Source organism: Ixodes scapularis, unplaced genomic scaffold, assembly GCF_016920785.2.
Source record: "Ixodes scapularis isolate PalLabHiFi unplaced genomic scaffold, ASM1692078v2 PGA_scaffold4__175_contigs__length_147842914, whole genome shotgun sequence".
NCBI lineage: Eukaryota > Metazoa > Arthropoda > Arachnida > Ixodida > Ixodidae > Ixodes > Ixodes scapularis.
Genome location: NW_024609879.1, coordinates 106,013,389 through 106,025,558, shown reverse-complemented (window position 1 = coordinate 106,025,558; position 12,170 = coordinate 106,013,389). Strand labels below are relative to the sequence as shown.

The following is a 12,170-nucleotide window of genomic DNA, read 5'->3' as shown; positions in this document are numbered from 1 at the left end:
ATTTTCGCGTATTTTGTTGCGTGGGTTCTGGGAAAATTTAGTGGACACAAAGTTTCGCGATTGGTAGTGTGTACATTATGAATTCGTAACCATGGAGCGACCTTTTCGTGTGATTAATTCTTTGCGATATTTTTGAATTCGCAAAATTTGCGGAAATTACGTTTTCGCGAGAATGAAGTTGCTTACAAGCAGAAACCGAAACTAGCAATTTAAGAGCATGCGCAATTTTGTCAAATAGATAGACTACCTCACCTGAGGATTTAAATAGATTAATATTGTTAGCTTCTTTACTTTTCTTGTTAATGACATTTTAAGTTCACTGTAAAACATCGTGAAGGGTGATTGTGCGAAGTCGAAGGTTATACGTGATTGCGGCGATCTGTGCACGGCTCACTGTTGTGTTGTGATGGCCATCTGTTTCGTCTGCTTTCTAGTGCCTTCTGCGTTTTGTTTGTGCCGAAGTGGTTGTGGATATTTCGTTTCTTTTAAATGAGGTACGTAGTGTGTTCCCAACTAATTTCGTGTTCTTTCGCTTGCCGTACAATTCAGTTCGTTCTCGCTTGATCGAGAACTCTGCTCGGTCTCGCTAGCTGCCGTGAATATTTGTTGCGCTCGGTGTCCAAGCTGATTTATTCGTATTTTGCTGCCCTGCTTATTTCGACATTCGAATGGAAGTATCACGACGGTCAAAAATGCGTTCTGAGCAGCTGTTGCAATGTTAAGAAAAAAAAAACGCGCAGCAAAGCAAATAACTGCAGTCGTGTCCACGTTTGTGAGCCGTTTATTCGGCGTTGCGGCCTACGGCATACCGCGCATTGAGGGAACCAATATTTGAATAAGGAAGAATTAATTTATGTTAGCCAGTTTAAAGATACGCTACCTTAAAGGCAGATACAAAACATTTTCCAGTGTTTCTTCGTATTAATCGGTACGATCGGTTCAGGAACGGTCCGCCCAGAGCGCGTCGCGCGGTTCGCTCGCGCTCGCTGCGCCCGTGCTGCCATCTAACGGGAAAGTCGCGCGCCACGCCATTTTGTTTGCTGTTGTCCGTCGTGTTTTTCTAGTGTTTTTTTGTTTGTGTGTGTGTGTGTGTCTGTCTGCGTCCCTTGTGCTCTGTAGGTAACGTGATTTTCCATTCTCTTGACCGTTAATTTGACCCGGATCCAACCCGCGATCCATTCGCGAAGCGCCGAGGTTCGGCGGTGGCACGCACGCTACCTACCACCGCCGGGTCTACGGAAAGCGGTATGGCCTGGGAGAGGTACGACGACGGGGGAAAAAAAAAATAATAATAAAAACAACAGAAACAAAATTGGCTAAGAAAAATTAAGACCTTACTTATTTTTACATGCAGCGACTGTCCGGCGTTTCGGTCACTATTGGTGGACACTTGAAGCGAGAAACCTAACCCTTGAGAGTCGCCTTCCAACTCCACACATATCTCGCGAAAGAAACAAAACAGAAAAAAAAACATCGCCAGCGATGCTGCGATGTGCAACCGGTGCCTTTAGGTGGGTGACCTCCGCCGGCACGGTGGTCGCATAAACTACTCAATTGCCGAGATCTCGGCGACAAACCTCCCCGAAAAATAAAGCAGCGACTCGCTCCTGTTGGTCGGACAAGAAACGGGGTGTTAGAAAGAAATAAAAGCGTAGTAGTGCCAGAAAAAAAAAAAAAAATCACAAAATAAAGTTTCTAGCGATGCAGTAAGCTCGCACATATTTTAGGCTAATGGTAATACTTGTGGCTTCGCACGGTGTGTTATGAAGGTACAACTCGCCGCTGTAAGTTTCGTGGACGGGTTGTCGAGCGATGCGTTCGACGATGTCTTGTCGATCGCGTTCCCCTGACACACGTCCGAACGCCTCAACTTTCACCGGATCCTGAAGGTCGGTTGTCTCCCCCGACCAGCATGATCGCTTGGACCGTCTCGGTCGCTCGTGCACGCTCGCGAAACTCATTTCGTCGGGCAGTGGCATACGGTTTTGAGCGTATTTGTAACGCCCAATCGACAACTTCGCGCCGCGGACGTCGTAGACGTATACGCGCGATTGGGTTTCAAGTGAACGAGCGCCCAAACCGTTCCGAACGTTTCCGAAGAGACCACGCGCCCGTAGATTTTCCCTATGGATCACAACGAACACACGAAAGTCGCACCTGTTACCAACTGTTTTTTTCGGACTGAAAACGCACGGCAGCCGCGGTAATGCGTGCTCGACGAGGCGGTGTCGCGAAACGGCGAGTCTGGTGCTCGCGTAAGCAACTTCCGGTGTAGCAAAGAAACGCGCACGTGCACGGGCGTGTGCTGCCAACGAAAAACGTTTAAAATGCTTTGCTGATTGCACGAGCACCAACGCGCTAACCTCCCCCTCCACGGGGGCTGAACGGGATACTCGAGATTGAGCGCAGTAGAGCAGCCTTACGTCAGCCGCGAGCAACGTAACCTTCCCGTGCTTCGTTTTGTATCACGTGTGGACGGGGATAGCCGTCTCTTAAAAGGAGGCAGGAAAAAAAGCCGTGCCCCGGCACTTGCTGTTGTTGTCGGGAAGATAGTTGGTCGGAATGTATGTCCGCGGGCGTTACTGCCACTGACTGCCGCGTCCGATCTCGTGTTGCTGGTTGTGCAACGCGGCTGACGACGACGTGTCGCTATGCATCACCTTGCGCAGTGTCGCTTGTTGATACCGTGTTTTCAAAAAAAAGCTGGAAGTCGGAAACAGTTTCTTTTTTTTTTTTTTTGTATTATAGCTGCGTTTTCGTTCTATGTCGTCTCACCTCTCTCAAAGGCCTTGGAGTGTTTTAAATAGGCTAGTTTTGCTATTGCAGTGCAAAATGTAATGCTGATGATGTGCATGCTGATGTAGGAAAGGGGGAGGGTGAACGTGTAGAGAAGACAATGCACTGCCGTTTTATTGATTTTTGTATGTTTTGCGGTTTTTGTTCGTTTTGGGTATCTTGCTACATCAGGATAAAACTGAATTCGACTGCATCCGGCAAACAGAATTCCGCTAAACGTTGACCGTCTTGTAAGATTACAGTGGAATGTGTTAATAGCTTTTATGGTGCTTTAGTACAATACTTATAGGGCTGCTTTGTTGCTCTTCGGTGGCTCGTAAGGAATCGGTTAAAATATGGCTTGTGGTGTGAAAACACCACGAGTGTGCTGTTATGGGTGCAAGCATGGCTAGAACAACCTCTGTAATGTGTTGTTGCCCTGCTTTAGAGAAAAGATCAGGCGAGAACTCTTTGCCAAAGCGGAGCAAGTGCAGCAGAAGTAGTTGTGTTCTTTGGTAGTCCTATTGTTTTTCTGGCTGTTCTATGAGCTGATTTGTAATGAGGGATGTTGTAGGTAACTAATGTTACAAATATGCCTGAACTCAGTTTAAAGGCAGTGCATCACACAAGAAAATGTGTAGGCAACAAACACAGGTTCACAGTAAATGAGCACACCTGGACATCATATTTGGTAGGTGTCTCTAGGTGAAATGCAGTATTGACTGATATACAAAATAAGGATTATAATAGGGTAGTTGGATTTTATGTGTACATTTTTTTATTTCTATGTTTAGAAACAAAAATTTAACAGGAACCGGGAAATCAGCAGTTCTTGGTTATTTCTTTTGCATATTCACTGAATATGTATCTTGACCAATATTTACTAAAATTGTAAAGGTACTTGAAAGCGGCATAAATTGTCTTCAATATTTTTGCTTTTCTGAGAAGCTCTTGCATGTTGCATGAACCTGTTCATATCAATGTGGTAGAATCCGTTTGCCTGAAATTTTTACCAAATTTGTTGAAGAATTGGGTATGTTTGCAGTTTCAAAATAAAAGCCTCTCTTTTCATAGAAATAAGGAGAACTTGCTGACGTCGACGACAATGATATCTGTTATTCCAACAGTTACTTTGAGACATCGGCATTGGAATAACATCTGTTATTCCTACAGATCATAGCGTTCATAATGCTTTATTGCACCATTTAAGAGTAGGCAGGCAGTCTGTCATCTTTCTCAACACAAAGCTTTGTTCCTTTTCTTTGAAATAAGGTACAAGGAGTTAGGTTCCCTTCTTCACATGAACTTAAATCTCCCTTCTTAACTTTGGCTTGAACATTGTGGCACTTAAAGGATTCTCGGATAGTTTGAGATTGCTTTGCAGCTGATGGGGGTTGTCAAATGCAAGCACCATTGCACGTTCCCTGTTCTTATTTCCAATAGACTACTTCCATAAAGCCCTGCATGCAACACGGCGCGCGTTGCACCCTGGGAACTAGTTGGCCAGGGAGGAGGGTGGCATGGTTTCGGTTTCGATCGACACGTCGACAAGAGATTATATTCTGGTCCCGAGAGCGTCATTTGTGGTCTCTAAACTAACCTAAATTGTCATACCTCGAAGCTTTAGCACAATCCCGAGACATATAGCTTGTCTTAACACATGTTTGTTGTATTTTTGTAATTGAGCCTTCCTGTTAGCGTTCCAATCGAGGTATGTGGACGAGCCAGTGCTGGGATTCTCGACGCTGCGAAGCTCGGGTGCTCGGGGATCTTGCTTGTGTACAAATCAACAAGCTGTAGCAACCAATAAGTATGCCTACATCGAGCTCGCGCCTTTACATTAGTGTTGTTGATCAGGAAGTTTGCTTCGTGCGTCCATAGACGAAATATTACTTTTTGCAATTACTGTTTTTCTTAATGTGCCTGAGTATGCGAGGTAAAACTCGGAGGTGCCATTGAAAAGCTCAATTTTAACACACTTATCTCTTATCTGTACTGACCCGCAGCACTGCACGAAGTGAAGTCCCCACCCGCTTGCATTCCACTAATATTCAACATCGCGTATGCGCATAAAGTTATCCTACAATCATAGGCGAATTCGCGCATACAGGCCGTTTTAAGAATGCAAAATTCGAGCACTTGTGTAAAGAATGTCGCACCGTTCGCCGGCAGTGCGTCAGACGGGCATGAACCCCTATGCGCACCGCATTGGGGTTCATGCATGCCCGTCCGGCGCACGGTGCGACATTCTCCAGACAAGTGCTCGAACGAATTCAAAGCGCATTTGACGGCTGCTAATGGCCATAATATTTGTTATGTGATTGCTTTCTTCCTTCCTGAGTATGCCGAGATAATTTCAGACACACCGTTCCCGGCCCAGATCTCGGGCGTCAGTAAAAGCTCGTCCAAAAAGGCTTAGCGAGGAGTAGGGGACACTTGTTACGGCCTCCGTCGTAGCTAGCCGATCTCAGCGTTTGCGAAAAGTTAATCTTCTATCAGCATAAAATTCGAGTGGGAGATATATGATGATACGAGGAAGACATCATAGTAACTTTTGTGCAGTAGTGAGGTCGAATTTATTGCGTTTCCTTAAAAGTTCATGCGCAAACGCTGGCCTCAACTTTGATACCCTGTGAGGATGCGGCTTGCTTTTCGCCCAATGAAGTAACGAGAAGCGGACGTTTGGCAAACAAAATGCGTGTAAGGCTCCAGACGAACAAATTTCAGTTGTAGTTCACTGGTACTAAACGGGATTACTGACATCGAGCTCAAAGATGCACTCGTGGGGTGAGGTGACTGAGCCACGACTTACTACGTTCGCATACGCACGCACAATATCCGGTGTTTCGGGAACCAAGGAAAGTGCCCCGGTCTTCGTTTTGTATCGCTCGAGAATGAGTGTATTGAAAGTACGTTCGTGAAAAGTCAGATAAGCGAAAACGCAAGCAGCGCTTTCGGTCGCGGCGTGATAGCATGAGATGAAGCTGCTCAGTCGAAACCGAAACTGAGTGGCCAACCAGTTCCCAGAGTGCACTGCGTGCTATTTCGCCGCGATGGGGCGCGTCGGTTTTGGAAGAAGTCCATTGCTTATCTATAGTATGAGAATTTGAGAACTAAAGAAAGATGAAACTAAATTCTGCTAGTGTTAGTTGTTTTTTTTTTTTTTTGGGGGGGGGGGGGGGGATAGTATATAGCGATGTTGCTTGATGATGCTTAATTAGTTCACAACCCGTCCAAATTGAGTAGTAATAATCTCATTTGTTGTTTTCATATTTTCTCTGGTTGTACCATCCGTTCTCATTGTTTCTTTTTCGGGTCAATCAGATTTCTGTTGTAACCAGACAGGCAACGGTTTAGTTATGCAGAACTGTTAGCTTTGATGTACATTGAAATAATAACTACTTTACTAAAATGGAAGGGGTCAATTTCCTTTAAAGTGCAGTGCAACGGTTTTAATGTTGAAAGAATTGCCAGTTTGCATTTTTTCTATTGTTTATAGAAGCCCAAGTGACCAAAAACGCGTCACCTTTCCCCAAAAAACGACTATTTTGCTGCGTAATCGCAAGGCAAAAAACGAATTATTTGCCGATCAGCAGCCGCCAGTGGCGGCTGCGGGAACTAAAATGACGGCGTCTCTGGGGGATACGCGGAAGTCAACAAACCCTGTCCCCTTCCGCTGCTACACTCGCCGTCAGCCCCGTGGCGAACCGTCCTTTGTGTCCATCGCTCGCCGCGACCTTCGACGAGGCTAATCCTTTGAAAGTCGACAGTCGCGGAGGAAGCGGCTGGGGTCTCTGAAGAGAGGGCCCAAAGGGAAACCACGTGAACCCCCAGAGACGTCACTCGAAAGTCGGCGTGGAGAGTTGAGAGGCACTTCGACCTTCGATTTGTTTCATTTTTTTTTTTTTTTTTTTTAAATAAGAACTAGCGCTCTGAAGAAAATGCGGCTTTCGGTTTTTCGTTCCATAGGTGACGCAGATTAATTTCCGCAGTTAATTGGCCAGAGTCTGAAAATCGTTGCACTGCCCCTTCTTTTACCGTTCCGATATTTAAAGGAATTATTGTTCGAAAGACAAACACCTTGCTAAACATTCCTACTTAATGGGAAAAAGAAAAAAAAAAGAAACAAAAAGCCCTGTGTTTGTATTAAAGTTTTTCCTGTTTTATTCTACTCGTCTAAATGCGACAAGGGAGTGACAATACGTGCTTTGCAGTGACGTCACATCATTCATTGCGCACTACGACGGAAGAGGGAGAGGGGGAAGCTTCTTTTGTATGACTTTTAGTGAAGGGTTAATTTTCTATAATCTTCTAGAGGGAGAATAGCGACGTCCAGCGAGTGACTCGTCGCAACTTTGAAATTACTGACCAACTACACGCTGTTATAAATATCCACACAACCCCAATTATTATTAGAATAGCGACGTCTCGGCACACAAAAGAGAGTCCCGAAAAAAAGTGGAGGTCCTCCTTACCCTTTTCTCTTGTGTGGCCAAAAAGCTGACGGGATGACCTAAGGTTCATTTTCTAAACATGATTTATTTCTGTCATTCCTTAAACTTTTTTGACATTCGTGCAAAGCTTGTGACCTTTTAGAAGATGTGAATAGACAATGACTGGCTTCTTGACAGTTCCAGTAGACACCGCGTGACTCTAACAAGACTCTGTAAATTCAGCGAACATAATTTTTTGGTAACAAATATAACGCTCGTAGACCGTAGTAACATACACAGATTGTGTTATTTATCAATTGTTTATTTCACGAATTTTATTAAGGTGGGGTGCCAGAGCAACCCCAAGGACTTGATACATCTGTAAATGTTGCCTTTCGTCTTAAATGCTTTATTTTGGGAGCGCGGGACAGGCGGATCTTTTTGGAACACCGTTGTTTCGTGTGGTCGGTTTCGCTGTGTTTCCTTGTCAGAAGTACTAGCGTTGGGAGAAGCTTTGTTTCATCCTCTGCCTGTCTAGAGTTGGCAGGGTTCCTTGCAGCCCCTTTAGTAAGACGGATGGTTTGACACAGTCACGCAGAGCAGGGTCCAGTGTCACCGACCACGTCTGTCAATAGAGCATAGACTCGCTGTGTCGGCTGACTCCTCATATGCTGGTGTTGTATTCCAACAAAGGTTCTCGAAACTTAATATTCGCTCTATGTAATTGTCCATTGTCATTGCATCTTGGACCATAGATTCACCGTGAGGGCAGGCTTTCCATGTGGTGCGTGTTGTCTTCCAACGAAGCTTCTCGAAATTCAATACGTGACTATCTGGTATTCCTTTTGTAATGATCTATTTGCATCGTAAGCGCTTGCATGGTTATGCATTGCTGAGATATGTGCACAAGGGTTGAAGGAACTGTTGGCTATATACATATATTTCTTACATTTATTTTACGTACTTATTTATAGAATACATGTATGTATGCTTTATACAAAAATATGCCGATGTATGAGCGATACTTGATCGAATGGAAGCAAGGTTACGAAGCCGCCGAAAGGCAAGATCTTTGGCGTCGCCGGGATTAATTTGAAGATGGTTCATGAAATGATCATTATGCATTGTTGGGAAGCTGATCACTGCTCATATACCGTATATCTATGCGTTATCATCATCAGCATCCTATAAGATGCTGTAAAGTTGGATATCAGACCACACGGATTCATGTCAGTTCTCCAGTCCTGCCTGTGCACTTTGGCATCTTTGGAAATGTTGAATCTTTCAGCTGGTGTGGTATATCGCTTCCTGTGCACCTGCCTCTGCTGGAGGCTGACCTACAGCATATTGGTTATACAACATGCGTCTGTTTTGCTTGTGGCATGATTCGGCCACTACCTCGCTGATCTGCCCCTATCACCCACATGATTGCTGCGTTTTATACTTTGAAATATGGTATATAATGGAATTCATCTGCCGGGTCTCGGATTTGTGTCTCTCTGTAGTTTGCTTGTACCGTGCTTGAAGTGCAAGAAATACTATCCTCCTTGGAAGAAACAAGAAACATATATGTAATACAGGGTGTATAATATATATATATATATATTATTTTCTTTTTTTGGGTATTACAGATTTGTTTAAACAAATGCCGTGAAAGCTACACTCCTCTGATCTGTGCAGGTGAGCTGTACGGCCAGGGTGCATAGTATAGGGGGCTAATGGTCCCGATAAGTTTGATGACTAACTAAAATGTGTTGATTAACGCTTTACTTGGGGGAAATGATGTAGTTCCAGTTAGGAACTCGCTGAGAGTCGTCGAAAATCCCTGAAGAGTAAATTTTAGAAAGATTCGGGGCGCGTGGGAACCGCACTAAAGTTACCACTCGTGCTAAGGGCGCAGTGCTGGCGGTAACTTTAGGGCACCACCGCGCTTCACCCGGGCTCCCAAAGTTTCTCTAAAATGTACTTATTTCGTGTTTTTCGATGACGCTCAGCAAGTTTCTCTTTGGAACCGCATCTTTATCCTCGATAATTTGAAAGTTAATTGACACATTTGAGTTAATACACCGACTTATCGTGGCGATTATCTCGCTCTATTATGCCCCCCTGGCCGTACAACTCGCCTGCACAGATCGCGTTGTGTAACTTTCGCGGCTTTTTAAAAATAATCCTGTAAAGCCTTAAAACAACACTAAACCTTAAAAAAGAAAAGTTTTTTTTCCTACTTGGCTAAAACATGCATGACTCAAAATAAATGTTCGCCGCAAAAGAAAAAAAAAAAAGATTTTTGTCCAGTATTTACGTTACAATACGACATTTTTCTATTTGCGGGCGAAACCGAAATTTTACGCCCGTTGGGCGATGATGATGGCGTTTGTACGTGCCCGCCGGACCAATCAGCTGCCTCCCTTTTATCACCTGTCCAGGCTCTCTGCGCCTGGGTATGGCCGGGAGCGTGATGACGTGGAGAAAGAGAGGCATATGACTGGTCCAGCGATGACGTAGCTTCCATCGCAGTCCCAGCGAACTCGGAGCGCACACTAGTTGGGTACAAACTATCATCATCATTCCACAGGAGTACGATTTCGTTTTCTCCCGCAAATCGAAATATTCTTATTGAAACATAATTATTGGTAATTTTTTTTTCCGACGAACATTTATTTTTAAACATGCCTGTCCCAACCAGGTAAAAAAAAAGGATTGACAGCGGCTTTTATTTTTAAAGTCTTATAAGGCATGGAATAGAGTATTTGAGTTATCGTTAAACTTTGTTTCGAAGGCATAAAACGGTCGTTTCGTTGAAGAAGAACCTATCTCTTTTATTATTTTCCCCGCTCAATTTAGCTGGGTAATTGACTTCGTACAGAGGTCACCTGACGTCGGTTTCCCGCTAAATTAGGCGGGAAACTAAATTAGTGTATAGGACACGTGACGCCAGGACACGTGACGTCAATTTTCCCGCAAAATTTAGCGGGGAAGCTGAATTGGTGCGTACGCATCGTAACGTCAGTTGACCGTCAGTCAACATCCATTTTCTCGCTAAATTTAGCGCGAAACTGAACGGATGTTTAAGTCAGGTGACGTAAATTTCCCCCGCTAAATTTGGCGGAAAATGCACGAACGGACGGTTGGACAAACAATGTAGCGCCTAGGCTTCTTTTTTATTATTTGGTTTGTTTTAAGACAATTTAGAAAACAAATTGAATGCATTAGACACGTTATATAGCACATTGAAAAAAAGTCAAGCCTTAGCGTGGCAGCTGCCATATCACAACTTAGCTTTCAGGGTTTTGAGGAAGCTAAGATTGAAGTAGAGCCGCGTTTCTAGTGCGCAGCTCGCAGTCGCAGATGAGTGGCGACGATGTAATAAAGCAAAGTGGTTAATTCGACTAGTTGATTCATAGCTTAAAAAAGCGTCAAAAACAACAAGGACAGAGAAGTAAGACAACACAAGGCCTCCAAGAAGTAAGGCAAGACAAGACAACAACAAGGCCTTGTGTTTTCTTACTTCTTAATCCTGGTTGTTTTCGGCGCTTTTATGTTTTTTAAAACGATGTAATGGAAGGTTCAGAAGAACGATCGCGCGCTCTCAATACTGGCAGGGAATGGCGGGTGGGTCAGCGCAGAATTACCGAATACGTTGTATACGCTTCAGATTAACGCACTTGAGCTAGTCTTGACGCTTAAACCCATTGCTGGCAATTATCGGAAGCTTTCATCCCAATTAATCAATCAATCAAATCAATCAATCTTTATTTGTTTCTTAAAACACAGTTAAGATGTGAATCGTTTTTCCGTCGTCCTGAAATGTCAAAGCAGTCCGCGAGAAAGCACGAATTGCTATCGCCCGAAGTTTCCCCGACACCGTATATCTGAAGCTCGATCAGGAAGCCGCGTTTCGGAATCGTGGCTATCGATCAGGAAGCCGCGTTTCGGAATCGTGGCTATCGCCGATGGCGTCCGCTCTGCACTCTGTACCAAAATGGCGGCGCCCACGAGACAGTCGGAGGGAACCGGGTGTCTATTATATACTTTAAGCGTAGCGAATTCAGAAGCACTATGGCAGCAAACGTTTAGCAACCGTTGAGTAGTATAACCACGGGAACGTGTACGGTGTAGCCGGTAAATGTCGGGATAATGACTCAAGTGACTTTTCCTCGTGGTTTCGCGTGCTCTTCCGGCAGTAAGGGATGACGTTCTAAGGAACGACCTTGCTGAGGCGCGTTACTTTTAGGAAGATCGCCGCCGTTTCATCTTGTATCGGTGGAACGAAAAAACGGCAAAAGGAACTACGTTCTTTTCTTTGTCTATATATTTCAATTTTACCCGAATTTAGTAGACATTTAGACTTTTTATTAGCGACTATTTCAACCTCCGACTTCAAGGAATGGGGAAGTGCCCTAGAAGTAATCAAAAACAAAGAACTGAAAAAAAAATAAGAAGAAAAGTGCGATCATGGCAGCACGACATGTAGTTCGATGGGGATATGATCACTTGACGAATATAATCCCTGGAGAAGGAATTATATTCGTCATTCTTGTCCAGCTCGCTTGCACCTTTGCGTTTGTTGGCATTATAATTAATGATCACTTGCTCGCTTTATTTTATCTACGAACTACCCAGCGTAATATTTCGTTCAAATGCGCAAACGTAGCGTTAAGGTAGCAACATGTTCCAATCTTAGAAACGTAACCGGTTTGTGTTTCTTTCGAACCGCTGGAACTTGCAACGGGAACTTGTTCCAAGATGGAGAAGGAACGAGCTTTCGTTCCTGTTTTGGGGGAACGTGTACAACGCTGGCTCTTCCTCGAAGCCTTGACATTGACCACCTGGACACAAGTGTAAGAATAAGCGCGTGAAACGAGGGACGGCGCAAGAACGTCTTTCGACTATGGTTCGTTTCGCGTGACTTGCGAGCGAAGTCGAAGCTACAAGTATGTTGCCCCGAACGATGCTTTCACT

General features: G+C 44.4%; 1 protein-coding gene across 3 annotated transcripts in view; it reads left to right on the top strand.

Annotated features, from left to right (window-relative positions):
* Positions 1-396: 396 nt before the first annotated feature.
* LOC8034521 (CUGBP Elav-like family member 1-A) overlaps positions 397-12,170 on the top strand; it is a 505,021-nt gene continuing 493,247 nt past the window's right edge. The window contains exon 1 of one of the 3 annotated variants that reach the window (XM_042293297.1): positions 397-494. The gene's annotated coding sequence lies outside the window, so the exon portion shown is untranslated. Of the gene's footprint in view, positions 495-1,027; positions 1,120-12,170 lie in introns of those variants that run through there. The other 2 variants (XM_042293295.1, XM_042293296.1) reach the window with 2 other exon arrangements.